This window comes from Fukomys damarensis, unplaced genomic scaffold (assembly GCF_012274545.1).
Source record: "Fukomys damarensis isolate Sample0158 unplaced genomic scaffold, DMR_v1.0_HiC HiC_scaffold_38, whole genome shotgun sequence".
In the NCBI taxonomy this organism is placed as follows: Eukaryota; Metazoa; Chordata; class Mammalia; order Rodentia; family Bathyergidae; genus Fukomys; species Fukomys damarensis.
The window spans coordinates 51769056-51780987 of record NW_022900950.1 but is presented as its reverse complement, the minus strand read 5'-3'; the positions used below and the strand labels follow the sequence as shown (position 1 = coordinate 51780987).

The following is an 11932-nucleotide window of genomic DNA, read 5'->3' as shown; positions in this document are numbered from 1 at the left end:
CTTTCTCCTTCCCCTTCTGCGCGGCTACCAGGACCCGCGGCCACAGCGCCCAGGCTACTGCTTCGGCAGGAGCCCAGCCACCCAGGGCCCCTGCAGAGACGATTGGTGCCCCGCATGTGCTTACCTTTAAGGAAATCAGACCCCTGTCCCCCAAGCGGCCTGTCCCCGTGGCTGCTGAACGGAGAAAGCTTCCTATTTGCAACCAGATCCGTCTGAGCTACTGGGCATGCCCAGTCCCACTGCTAAAGCCTCGCAGGAGTGTCTCAGTTTCAATTATCTGGTTCTTACAGCCAGCAGCAAGGGGAGGATTTTATAGGTGGTTTTATTTATAAAGATGATAACTGTACTGCAGGAATTCTTAAATGCCAACTCTTTAGAAAGAAAATTACATTTATTTTTTGAGATCCTACCTTTGCATGAATATATCAGTTACTTGTACAAACACAAAAAGTACACTTCTTTACTAGATAAATAAAAATCGAATCAAAGGAATCCACAGGATGAAATGGGATCTTTCCAAAACGTCCCAGAGCCATAAGCCTTTAAAATCACATCTCCCAACTAGTTAGTAACTAAATATGACTGCTTCCATTCATAGCTAGAAAAGCCAATCCACAGCTTGAATCCTAAATAAATCTATTTTCAGCAAGTCCTTAAGGCAAGTTTTTGGAAATGGCAGTTTCCCCAAGACCCAATCCTATGAGCCTTCTTACAAGTGAGATATTGAAATAGTTAAGTACATTTTCAAAGCACACAATTCCTTGATGGTTGTCTCTTTGTCTATTTTTAGTTTCCAGAAACAGTGAAAAGAGAGATCTGATGGTATTTAAAAATAGTTAAGTAGCCAAGAGATGCTGCAGGTTCACCTCTATTTCACCTATCCCCACAATGCTCAACTAATTCTTTGCCAAATAAAAATCAAGAAATATCGGTGGTAAAATGACTAAACAGAAGCACCTCTATTAATTTATTAGAAAGGATGCATCAATTAAGGTTATAATTCAATATATTATAAATCCAAGGCCAGAATTTTGCTTATTACACAGTATAAAGTTTGCAGTGTCGTGAGAAGGAAAATTTAACTTCTACAATACTGCCCTCTAATGGTGTATATTATAAAAACGGAAACAAAATCGAGTACATACTTGGGACCTTTCTATTCCATAGGCAAATTGTCACAAATAAATCCAACATAAAATTTGACCACAGAACATAAATACATAGTCTACTGATAGAGACAGGCAGACAGACAAACAGACAGGCAGACAACACAAACACATGTCTCTCCCTCAAGAAGCATCAGTCATTGAAGTTGACCCAAGTCTGGCAGGGAGGTGTTTGGTTTCAGAACTGTCTAAAGCAATTAGGAACCAAATATGGTGAATGCAGTAGATGAAGATGATTCTCTTTTAGGTGACTAACTACAAAACAATAACACTCATTTGCATCATAAAGTTCATTTGTTAGGTTTCACACTTGAATATAAATAATGTTAGGGGGAAAAATGAGAACCAAGATCTAACATGTAAGGGTACAAGATCCCAATGATGAATGTAACTGTACTGTATACCTAAAATATACTAATAAACTCAGTAAGATTTAAAACAATAAATAAATGTTAGAATATTTATAACATAAAAATTGAATATGATACAATTTTTTTTTTTTTTGGTACCAGGGATCGAACTCGGGACCTTGCACTTGCAAGGCAGGCGGCAGCGCCACTGAGCTAAATCCCCACCCAATATGATACAATTTTTAAAGAAGTCTCTCTCCCATTTTCTATAATAGGAAACAGTAAGTAGAGGCTTAAAAAAAGAACTTGAGACGCAGTCATGTTGTCCTATTGTCTATGAACATTAAGCAGCATTATTTACTATATAATAGTCTCTATATTCTGAAAGTTAAGGTTATAACTAAAACTGTGAAAAGGTCCATTTATATTTTTAGACTGAATACCAACTCAAGAGAAGAAGATATTGAAGAAAGCTCCATCTTTAGCAATAAAAAGAATTTTTAAAAACTCTAAGATCATATAAATAAATGAATTTAAAATTCCTAGCTGGAGTTTTAAAATATTACTGAATTAATTTTATTTATTCACCTTGTTCTTGAAAATAAACAGAGATAAGTTGATTACATTTTTTAGTTCAATCATTTCAACTGATTGCCTATTGTATACCACAGAAGCAAATATAAGCAACTGTAGTCTATTTAACCCATCTTCCTACTAAACATGTTATCGCCAATGTTTTCTATTTTAAATAAAAGTGCAAGAAACATCTTTGTCAGTACGAGTGTATATGTGTGTATGTGTGTGTGTGTGTGTGTGTGTGTGTGTGCGTGTATGTACACTTTGGGAGAATTTGCTGGGCCAGAGAATATGTAACCAAGAAAATGATTAGAAATCTAATCTTGGTAATCTTTTATGTAAATGTGCTAGATTTCCATAGAACTGGATTTTTATATGAAAATTGAAAAGAATCTGAAAAAGGAGGCAAAGGAAATGGAAAAAAAGCTTTGTGGAAGAAAACCATTTGGTGAAAAATGTTTGAGGTAGAAATGGCTAGAAATATTTGCAAGACAGAATATCTATGAGTCTTATGCCTACTTAGAGCTCACTGAAGACTTGCTGATAGGACAAGGATAACACTACAAGCTTCCAGGAAAGACAGATCATACAAATCAGCTTAGAGCATTGGGTAATTCCCATAGGTAATGAGAAACACAGGCAAGGGCCCAGGCATTTAAGACTGGGGTATTTTGCTATTGTTGTCCGTCAAAGAACCTTTCTACATGGATTCCAATTCAACTACTTTCATATCTTGGTATCAACCAAGAGCAGGGGCAGGGCCTGTATTTCTAACCCAGTAATACATACTTTTCTCCACACATGATCTGACATAGCAATACTGGTACAGGTGGCAATCCACCTCTTAACCAGGACACTCTCCTCTGGTCCAAACCTCTTGGGGATCTAAAGTAACTCACAAGGAAGTAGTTAAGGCACAGCATCCTGCACCTGATGCAGTCACTGATGCTAGGGACTTTCAGGTCATCTCTACTTTCCTAGCTTATTCTTACTAGGTATTGGTAGTAGGGTTACCACATTTTTCAAATAAAAATCACACAACGCCCAGTTTTTAAAAACGTGGTGTATGTATCCTGAACATAAAATACTACTCAGCCATAAAAAAAAAAATCCTATCATTTACAATAACATGGATAGGAATGGAAGACATTAAGTGAAATAGGTCAAGCACAGAAAAACAAATACTGCACGATCTCACTTGTATGTGGAATCTAAAAAATTTGATTTCACAAAAGAAGACAGTAGAACAGTGCTTACCAGGGGCTGGGGTGGTCAGGAAGAGAAGAATGGGAGGGTATAGATGAAAGGATATATAAATGCAGGTAGATGGGAAGAATAAGTTTAAGAAACCTGTTTTACAGCATGATACCTGTCATTATGTTATACTATATTTTTTAAATGCAAAGAGAATGGATGTTAAGTGTTCTCATCACAAAATGATAAATATGTGAAGTCATATATCTATTAGCTACATTTAACCATCTGTAATGTACATATATCTCAAAAACAATTTTGTATACAACAAATACAAGTTTATCTGTCAACTTTAAAAATATTTCAAGTAAACTGAAATATAGTCAGAAAAAAACGATTTATAAACAATGAATAATGCTTTAGTGCTCGTTCCCCTCCACTGGCAGAAAGAAGTGCCAAAGAAAAAAGCTGTTATATTTATTTTAATTTTACATGTTTTATTTACATAGAAAGATTGAAAGATAAAGATAAAATCTTCCAAAACGTAAAACAAAAAAGAGGTGAACTGTGAGATTAAAAAGAGTTAAAAAAAAGGAACTTAGGAGATTCAATATCAAAATAGGATGAGTTCTAAAAAGAGAATAGAGGAAAGATAATCATTTAAGAACTTTCCCATAACTGAAGGGCACAGATCCCCAGATTGAAAGATGACCAAGTACCCACTACAATAAAGGAAAAAAGCCCCACACACCAAGTGTAGCACCATAAAAAGCTTCAGATCATGAGAGATATGAAAAGCTTCCAAATGGGAAGGAACAAGTTACAAACATAGAAACTAGCACCAGAATGATTTTGTTGGCTGTCAGAAAATAATGGAGAAATGTATTTAAAATTCTGAAAGAAAATGTTTCTGTAAGATCTAGAATTCTTCACTTGGCCAAATCATCATTTGAGTGCAAAATGGAGGAGCAAACATAGAAAAAGGAAAGGTGTGGGAAATAGGACCAAGGAGGTCAAGCCCTGGGGAAAAGAAAGAGAATCAATAGGCTGGAAAGGGATGCAAATTGCAGGTTACAGCAGCCAAGGCAGTGCAAGTTGCAGCTGGTCTGTGTCTGGTCTGCAAAGGTACAGGGAACTGGAGGGAAGAGAAAAGGAGAGAGGCAAGCGGGGAGAATGAACTCTAACCCATCTGTGGCTTCTCAGGGGGCAAGACAGCTGTGGTACTTTTATGGAAAACAAAGCAAGGGAAAAAACTGAATACTCATAAATAAAATTTACATGGCCACATTTTTAGATTTTCTACCAATTTAACATTTTATTGGGAAGGTGGCAGGAATGTGTGGTGGGAATAAAGGAGCTGAATTGTAATCTACTACAACCTTGATCAGATATCTAAAACTGAAAAAGCAAGAAATAACATAAAAATAATGTTACATAGAAATGTGGACATAAATAAAACATAAATTTAAAAATCAAAAGTGGTTATATATGAGGAACAACAGATTTCAGGGGAATGAAAAAGGAGCCGCTAATTGTTTTCTATTCACTCTGTTTGTTTTGGATTAAAAAAACATTTCATGAGAGAGAAATACACAGAACACAAAGAGAGAGGTCTGCAGGGGATCTGGCAGCAAGCACTAGGCTTCAGCTGAGCAGGCAGAAAAAATTTCAGAAATCATAAAGGTGAGGAATAGCAGGTGCTACCACAAGCCTGAGTGAAAAAGCCTTGTAAACACAGAGCATCGAATGCTCAAAAGGATACTGACTCACGGGAGAAAGGCCTAGACTGAAAAGTGTTCTCGCCATTGGGAAGCAGCTTAAAAGGGAGTCTTGAAAGCATCAAACTATTGCCAAGTAACTTAATTTTGTCCCAAAACAAAACTCAAGGATATTTAATAAGATTAAATCTCTAACATCCAATAATTCACAATGTCTGGCATCCAATAAAAAGTACCAGGCATACAACCAAGAAGGGAAATGATTTATAATAAAGAGGAAGATCAATCAAAATGACCCAGATATGCCAAAAATGATACACTTTGTAGACAGGAATATTTAAACAGTTATTATAATCAAGTAGGCAGCTGAAAATTTTTTTTAAATTCAGTACAGGCCTCTTTATTCACTGATTTTTTTTCTTCCTCATTGAGTTTATTGGTACATTTTAGGTACACAGTACAGTTACATTCATTATTGGGATCTTGTACCTTTACATGACAGGTCTTGGTTCTCATTTTTTCCCCTTGTCCCTGCCCTCCCTTCACCCCTTCTCCCTCCCCCTTTACAAACACTTCATTTCCATATCTTCATTTTCTCATATTTTTTTCCCTTATTAGCTTTCCCTTACCCTTCCCACTTTCCCTACACCTTTAGCCCCTTTCTTCCTATTTCACATTGTCCATTACATCATTAGTATCTTATGTACTGTTAGAGTTTATTCACACCAGAAAACTATTTAGTATTTATACATGTGTGACTTATTTATTTCACTTAGGAATATATCCTCAATTTGTATCCATTTTCCTATGAATGAATCTAATTTCTCTTTCTCTATGGCTGAGTAATATTCCATTTTATAGAAAAACCATATCTTCTTTATCCAGTTTCCAACTGATGGGCAAATGGGCTGTTTCCAATGGGCTGTTTCCAAGTTTTAGCTATTACAAACTGTGCTGCTATAAACATAGGTGCATATAGATAGGAGGGAAAGGTATCAAGAAAAGCAAATCAATCAAAATGAAAACAGAATATTTTAGAAGAAAAACACCCTGGATAAGGTTACAATAGCAGATTGGATAAGGTAGAAGTATTAGCGATATATTAATAAAAGAAAACTTCAAAAAAATTTAAAATAAAAAATTGGAGAGGAAAAAAGAACAAACACAAAACATCACTCAGCTATGGACAATGTCAATAAACCAAATATATCTACATTGAAATCCCTACAGAATTTCAATATAGAACAGGGAAAAAGAAATATTTTAAGAAATAATGGCACTTTCTCCAAATTTTATTAAAACAATACCCAAAGATCTAAGAATCTAAACAAATTCAAAGGCAAGGTAATTGTGAAGAAACTACAGCAAGGCATAGAGTCAAATTGCTTAAAGGAGTGTGATAAAGAAAAAAATCTCAGAAGCAGCCAGAAAAAAGAATGTTAGTATATAGAGCAACAAAAATAAGCTTCTAGTTAGAAACAATGCTAGACAGAAGACAGAAAAAAAAAAAAAGAAAAGAAAAAGAAAAAAATCGGCCAATCTACAATTTTATGCCCAGTGAAATTATTTTTTAAAAATTTATGGCAAAATCAATACTGTTTCAGATGTAAAAACACTAGAAGGAGCCATCACTGTCAGAGATGCATTATAAAAAATTTTTAAATAAGTTCTTCAGACAGAAGGAAAATGACACCAGTTGAAAATTTAGATCTACACAAAAGAATGAAGACTCAGAAATGATTTCCATACAGTTAAATACAAAACCTTTTCCTTCCTTACTATTCATATCTCTTTTAAGATAGACTATTTAAAGCAAAAAATAATACCAATGTACAAGAATAGGCTAGACCATATTGAGAAGTAAAATGTATGACAAAAATAGAGTGTGACGGTAGGGGGAGTAACGTGCTGTAAGGTTTTTATATTACTGAAGTAGAACAGTAAATTAAAGCTGTCTGCTATAAACTTGAAACCTAATAATCCAATATAGAAAGATAAAATGGAATGAAGAAAATGTACATTCTAGAGCAAGATAGAATAAGAGAGAGAGGAATAAAGAACAAAATAAAAACAAATTCCAAGAGAGATTTAAACTATCTATATCAGTGGTGGTGAATCTATGGCACATGTGCCACAGCAAGCTGTTTGTATTACTGAAAGCTCTAAAAGGTTCACCATCACTGATCTATGTCAATGTGCTGAAATGTATAATGTATTTTGATGTAAGTGGCCTAAATTAAGCGGTTCAATTAAAAGGCACAGATTGCCAGACTGGATGGAAAAAACAGAACTACATGCTGCCTATAAAACATGTATTTTAAATATGAAGGCACAAATAGGTACAATAAAGGGATGCAAGAATATATGCTATGTTAATAATAAAATAACACATCAAAATAACTCATGGGTTAAATAAATATTCAAGGGGAAGATAATAAAGTTTTTTGAACTGAATGAAAATACAGGATATCAAAATCTATTTTAACAAAGGTAACAATTTAGATGAACAAATTCTTAGAAAAAGACAAATTACCAAAATACACACAAGGATAAATAGATAACCTCAAGAGACCTTATCTGTGTACAAAGTTGGACTTTCAGTTTAACATCTTCCTATAAAGACTTCATGACCAATATGGATTCATTGGTGAATTCTAAATGTTTAAAGAAGAAAGAAGATCAATTCTACACAAACTTGCCAGAAAACTCAAAAGGAAAGAAACATTTCACAACTCAATTTATGAAATCAGCATTCCCCTAAAACTAAAACCAGTTAGATATTATAAAAGGGAAAAAAGAAAAAAAATCCAATAGATTTGTAACCTAATGAATATAGATGCAAAAATTCTCAACAAAGTTTTAGCCAATTAAATCCAAATATATAAAAAGGATAATGCATAACCAAGTGCTATTTATCCTGGGAATGCAAGATGAACATATAAAAATCAATCATGATAACATTTTTGAATCAACCAATGTAATTCACCCTATCAAAAAACTAAAGAAGAAAAATTATCAGATCATTTCAATAAATGCAGAAAAAAGCATTTGACAAAATTCATCATCCATTTATGATAAAATCTTTTGGAAAAGTGAGACTTGAAGAAAACTTCCTTGACATTAATAGACGTTATATGTAATGGTAAAGAATTGTTTTCCTCTTCAGGTTAAAAGGCAAGAACAACCACTCAGCACTTTAACATCAAAGATAGAAGCCAGGTTATAAGGCAAGAAAAAGACATCCAGACTATAAAGAAAAAAATAAAATCTCTACTCACAGTTAATCTGATTGTCTATGAAGAAAATTTCAAAGAATTTACGAACTACTAAAACTAGAAAAAAGTTTCTTAAAGTCACAAGATACAAATTCATTGTACAAAAATCAACTGTATTACTATTTATTAGTAATGAAGAATTAAAAATGTAAAGGTTCCAATTATAATAGTGTGAAAATACATAAAATAGGTATAAATTTAAATGAAATATGTACAAGATCTGTATGCTAAAAATGATAAACACTGATGAAAGAAATCAGAGTCCCTCATAAGTGGTAAGCTATACTGTGTAGATTCAAAGACTCAATGATATTAAGCTGTCAATTGCCTGTTTGCAAAATTGTATAGATTCAATTTAATTCCAATCAAAATCCCATTAAAACTATTGGTAGAATTAAAAAATTTTTTTTTTTTTTTTTTTTTTTTTTTTTTTTTTTTTTGGTACCAGAGATTGAACTCGGAATCCTTGTGCTTGCAAGGCAGGCCACGGAACCGCTGAGCTAAATCCCCGGCCCTATTGCTATTCTAAACTTTATATACAAATAAGCTAACCAAAATAATTTTTGAAAAAAGAACAAAGCTGAAAGACCCTCACTTGACTGGAAGCCTTTTCATAAAGCCACTCCCATCAAGACAGTGTGGTACTAGTCCAAGGACATACAGAGTAATGGAGCAGAAAGAGAAAGTCAGAAATAGTCACACAACTGACTTTCAAAAACATGTAAAAGCAATTTAAAGCAGAAAAAATGATCTTTTCAAATGGTAATGGAACAATTAGATAACCATATGTAAAAAAAGGATTCCCCCCAGAAAGCCACCAACTTGATCCATTCCTCATGTCACATGAAATACTGACTTCAAATAGACCACAGATTTAACTATAAAATATCAAGCAATAAAACGCCTACAAGAAAACATTAGGAGAAATCTTTCACTCCTGTGTTAGCAAAGATTTCTTACATGGCCCCAAAACCACAATCCATGAAAGGGAAAAAAAAAAAGGATAAAGTGGATTTTTATAAAAATAAAGAACATCTGTTCTTTAAAAGACAATGCTACAAGAATATTGCAAGTCAAGTACCATTTAAAAGTCATAAAAGAACTCATCACTCAAAGGCAAGAAAATGAACAATAAAAGAAATGGGCAAAACACTTGAACAGATACTTTTATCAAAGACATACAAACAGTTAATAAGCAAATTGCAAAATCATTAATTATCCTAAATATCATTAATTATCAAAGATATGCAAAGTAAAATCATGAGATACCATTATACAATCTGCCTATGTAGAATGGCCAAAATAAGATTTTAAATGATTTTAAATATTAAAATGCCAAGCATTTGACAAGATGCCAAAGTAAAAGGACACTCATATATTGATGAAGAGAATTCAAAATGGAACACATTGCAAAACAGTTTTTGCAGTTGCTTATAAAGTTGGACATAGGCTTTTCATAAAACTCAGTAATATCAATTTCAAGTTATTTTCTCAAAAAAATATCATCAAAATTTGTAATTTAATATTTGGAGTGGCTTTACTATATCATCACAAACTGGAAGCAATTCAAATGTCATTCAACTGGAAAATGAATAAACAAATCATGATATATCTACACAATGAAGTACTAACACTCAATAGTGGAATAAAATAAACAACTAATACCTATTAACAGCATGAAGGAATATACCACAGTAAGTAAAAAAGCCAAACCCAAAGGGCTGCAAATTAGGTGATTCTATTTACATGACATTCTGAACAAAACTACAGGGACAAAAGATAGATTAGAAATGGCCAAAGTCTCAGGGTAAAGGAAGGATGTCTATCTGTAGGTGACTAAGCTATTTCTTATTTTTTCTTGATTGTGGTGGTGGTATAGGTACAGACTGTGTTTTTCAAAACTTTTACAGCTGTATACTTAAAAGGGAAACTTTACTATAATTAAATTATAACACGATGAAATGTTTGTTTAAAGGCATCTAGGTAGCAGACTGGAAAGAGTGGAGGAGGAAAACTGTTAATATTTTTTTTCAACCATCAATAGAACTAAGAGACAATCTACAACGTGGGGAAAAAATTTTACCAGCTGCTCTTCAAAGGACTATTATCTAGAATATATAAAGAGCTTAAAACAATCAGCCCCCCCAAATATAAGGACCCGATTCAAAAATGGGCATATGAAATGAACAGACATTTCTCAGACAAAGAAGTAAAAGCAGCAAGTAAATATATGAAAAAAATGTTCTACATCATTGGTCATTCAAGAGATACAGATGAAGACAACACTGAGATTCCACCTCACCCAACAAAGAATGGCTGCTATCAAGAAATCACACAATAACAAATGTTGGTGGGGTTGTGGAGAGAAAAGAACCCTTCTCCATTGTTGGTGGGAATGCAGACTAGTACAACCACTATGGAAATCAATATGGAGATACTTCGAAGAGCTGGGACTAGAGGTTCCATTTGACCCAACCATCCCTCTGCTGGGTATCTTTCCAAAAGAATTAAAAGAATGATACCACAGTGATATATGCCCACCTATGTTTATAGCAGCACAGTTTGTAACAGCTAAAACTTGGAAACAGCCCATTTGCCCATCAGTTCAAAACTGGATAAAGAAGATGTGGGTTTTCTATGAAAGGGAATACTACTCAGCCATAAAGAATGAGAAATTAGGTTCATTCATAGGAAAATGGATACATATTGAGGATATACTCCAAAGTGAAATAAATAAGTCAAACATGGGTAAATACCAAATAGTTTCTCTGGTGTGAATAAACTATAATAGTACATAAGATCCTAATGAGATAATGGACAACGTGAAATAGGAAGAAAGGGGCTAAAGGTGTAGGGAAAGTGAGAAGGGTAGGGGAAAGGTAATAAGGCAAAGGAAACAAATAGGAGAAAATGAAAAAAATGGAAATAAAATGTCTGTAAATGGGGAGGAGAGGAGGGGGTGAAGGGAGGGCAGGGACCAGGGGAAAAAATGAGAACCAAGACCTGTCATGTAAAGGTACAATATCCCAATAATGAATGAAAATGTACTGTATACCTAAAATGTAGCAATAAACTTAATGAGGAAATTTTTTTTCTATTAATTCTATGTGTATGTATTATGTGTTTAATTTTTATTGTACTAAAACAAAAATTTACCTTCTTAACCATCTTTAGATGTATACTTCAAGAAAGCTAAGTATATTTGGTATAAAGTGTATCTCTAGAACTTTTCCAACTTGCAGAAGTAAAACTACTCATGGTCATAGAGGAAATTAAAGAAGAAATCAGAGAGCTTACACAATTAAATGACCATGCCAATACAACATATCGGAATCCACAGGAACAATGAAAGCCGTCTTATGAGGGGAATTCATAGCAGTGAATACTCATACTAGGAAAACAGAGCAAACTCAAATAAACAACCTGATGCTTAACCTTAAGCTTCTAGAAAAAGAACAGGATACACCCAAAGTTACACAAGGGAGGAAATTATAAAGATCAGAGCAGAAATCAATGCAAGGGAGACTAACAGAATGATACAAAAGTCAATGAAGCAAAGACTGGTTCTTCAAAAGAATAAACAAAATTGACAAACCCTTGGCCAACCATATATGTATGTATGTATGTATGTATGTATGTATGTATGTATATAT

General features: G+C 33.7%; 1 protein-coding gene across 2 annotated transcripts in view; it reads right to left on the bottom strand.

Moving 5' to 3' along the window:
- Tsc22d1 (TSC22 domain family member 1) overlaps positions 1 to 11932 on the bottom strand; it is a 118316-nt gene that overhangs the window by 2803 nt on the left and 103581 nt on the right. Inside the window, exon 1 of one of the 2 annotated variants that reach the window (XM_010637063.3) lies at positions 125 to 329. The exons of the other annotated variant lie outside the window; for it this stretch is intronic. The gene's annotated coding sequence lies outside the window, so the exon portion shown is untranslated. Of the gene's footprint in view, positions 1 to 124; positions 330 to 11932 lie in introns of those variants that run through there. 2 annotated transcript variants of the gene reach the window in all.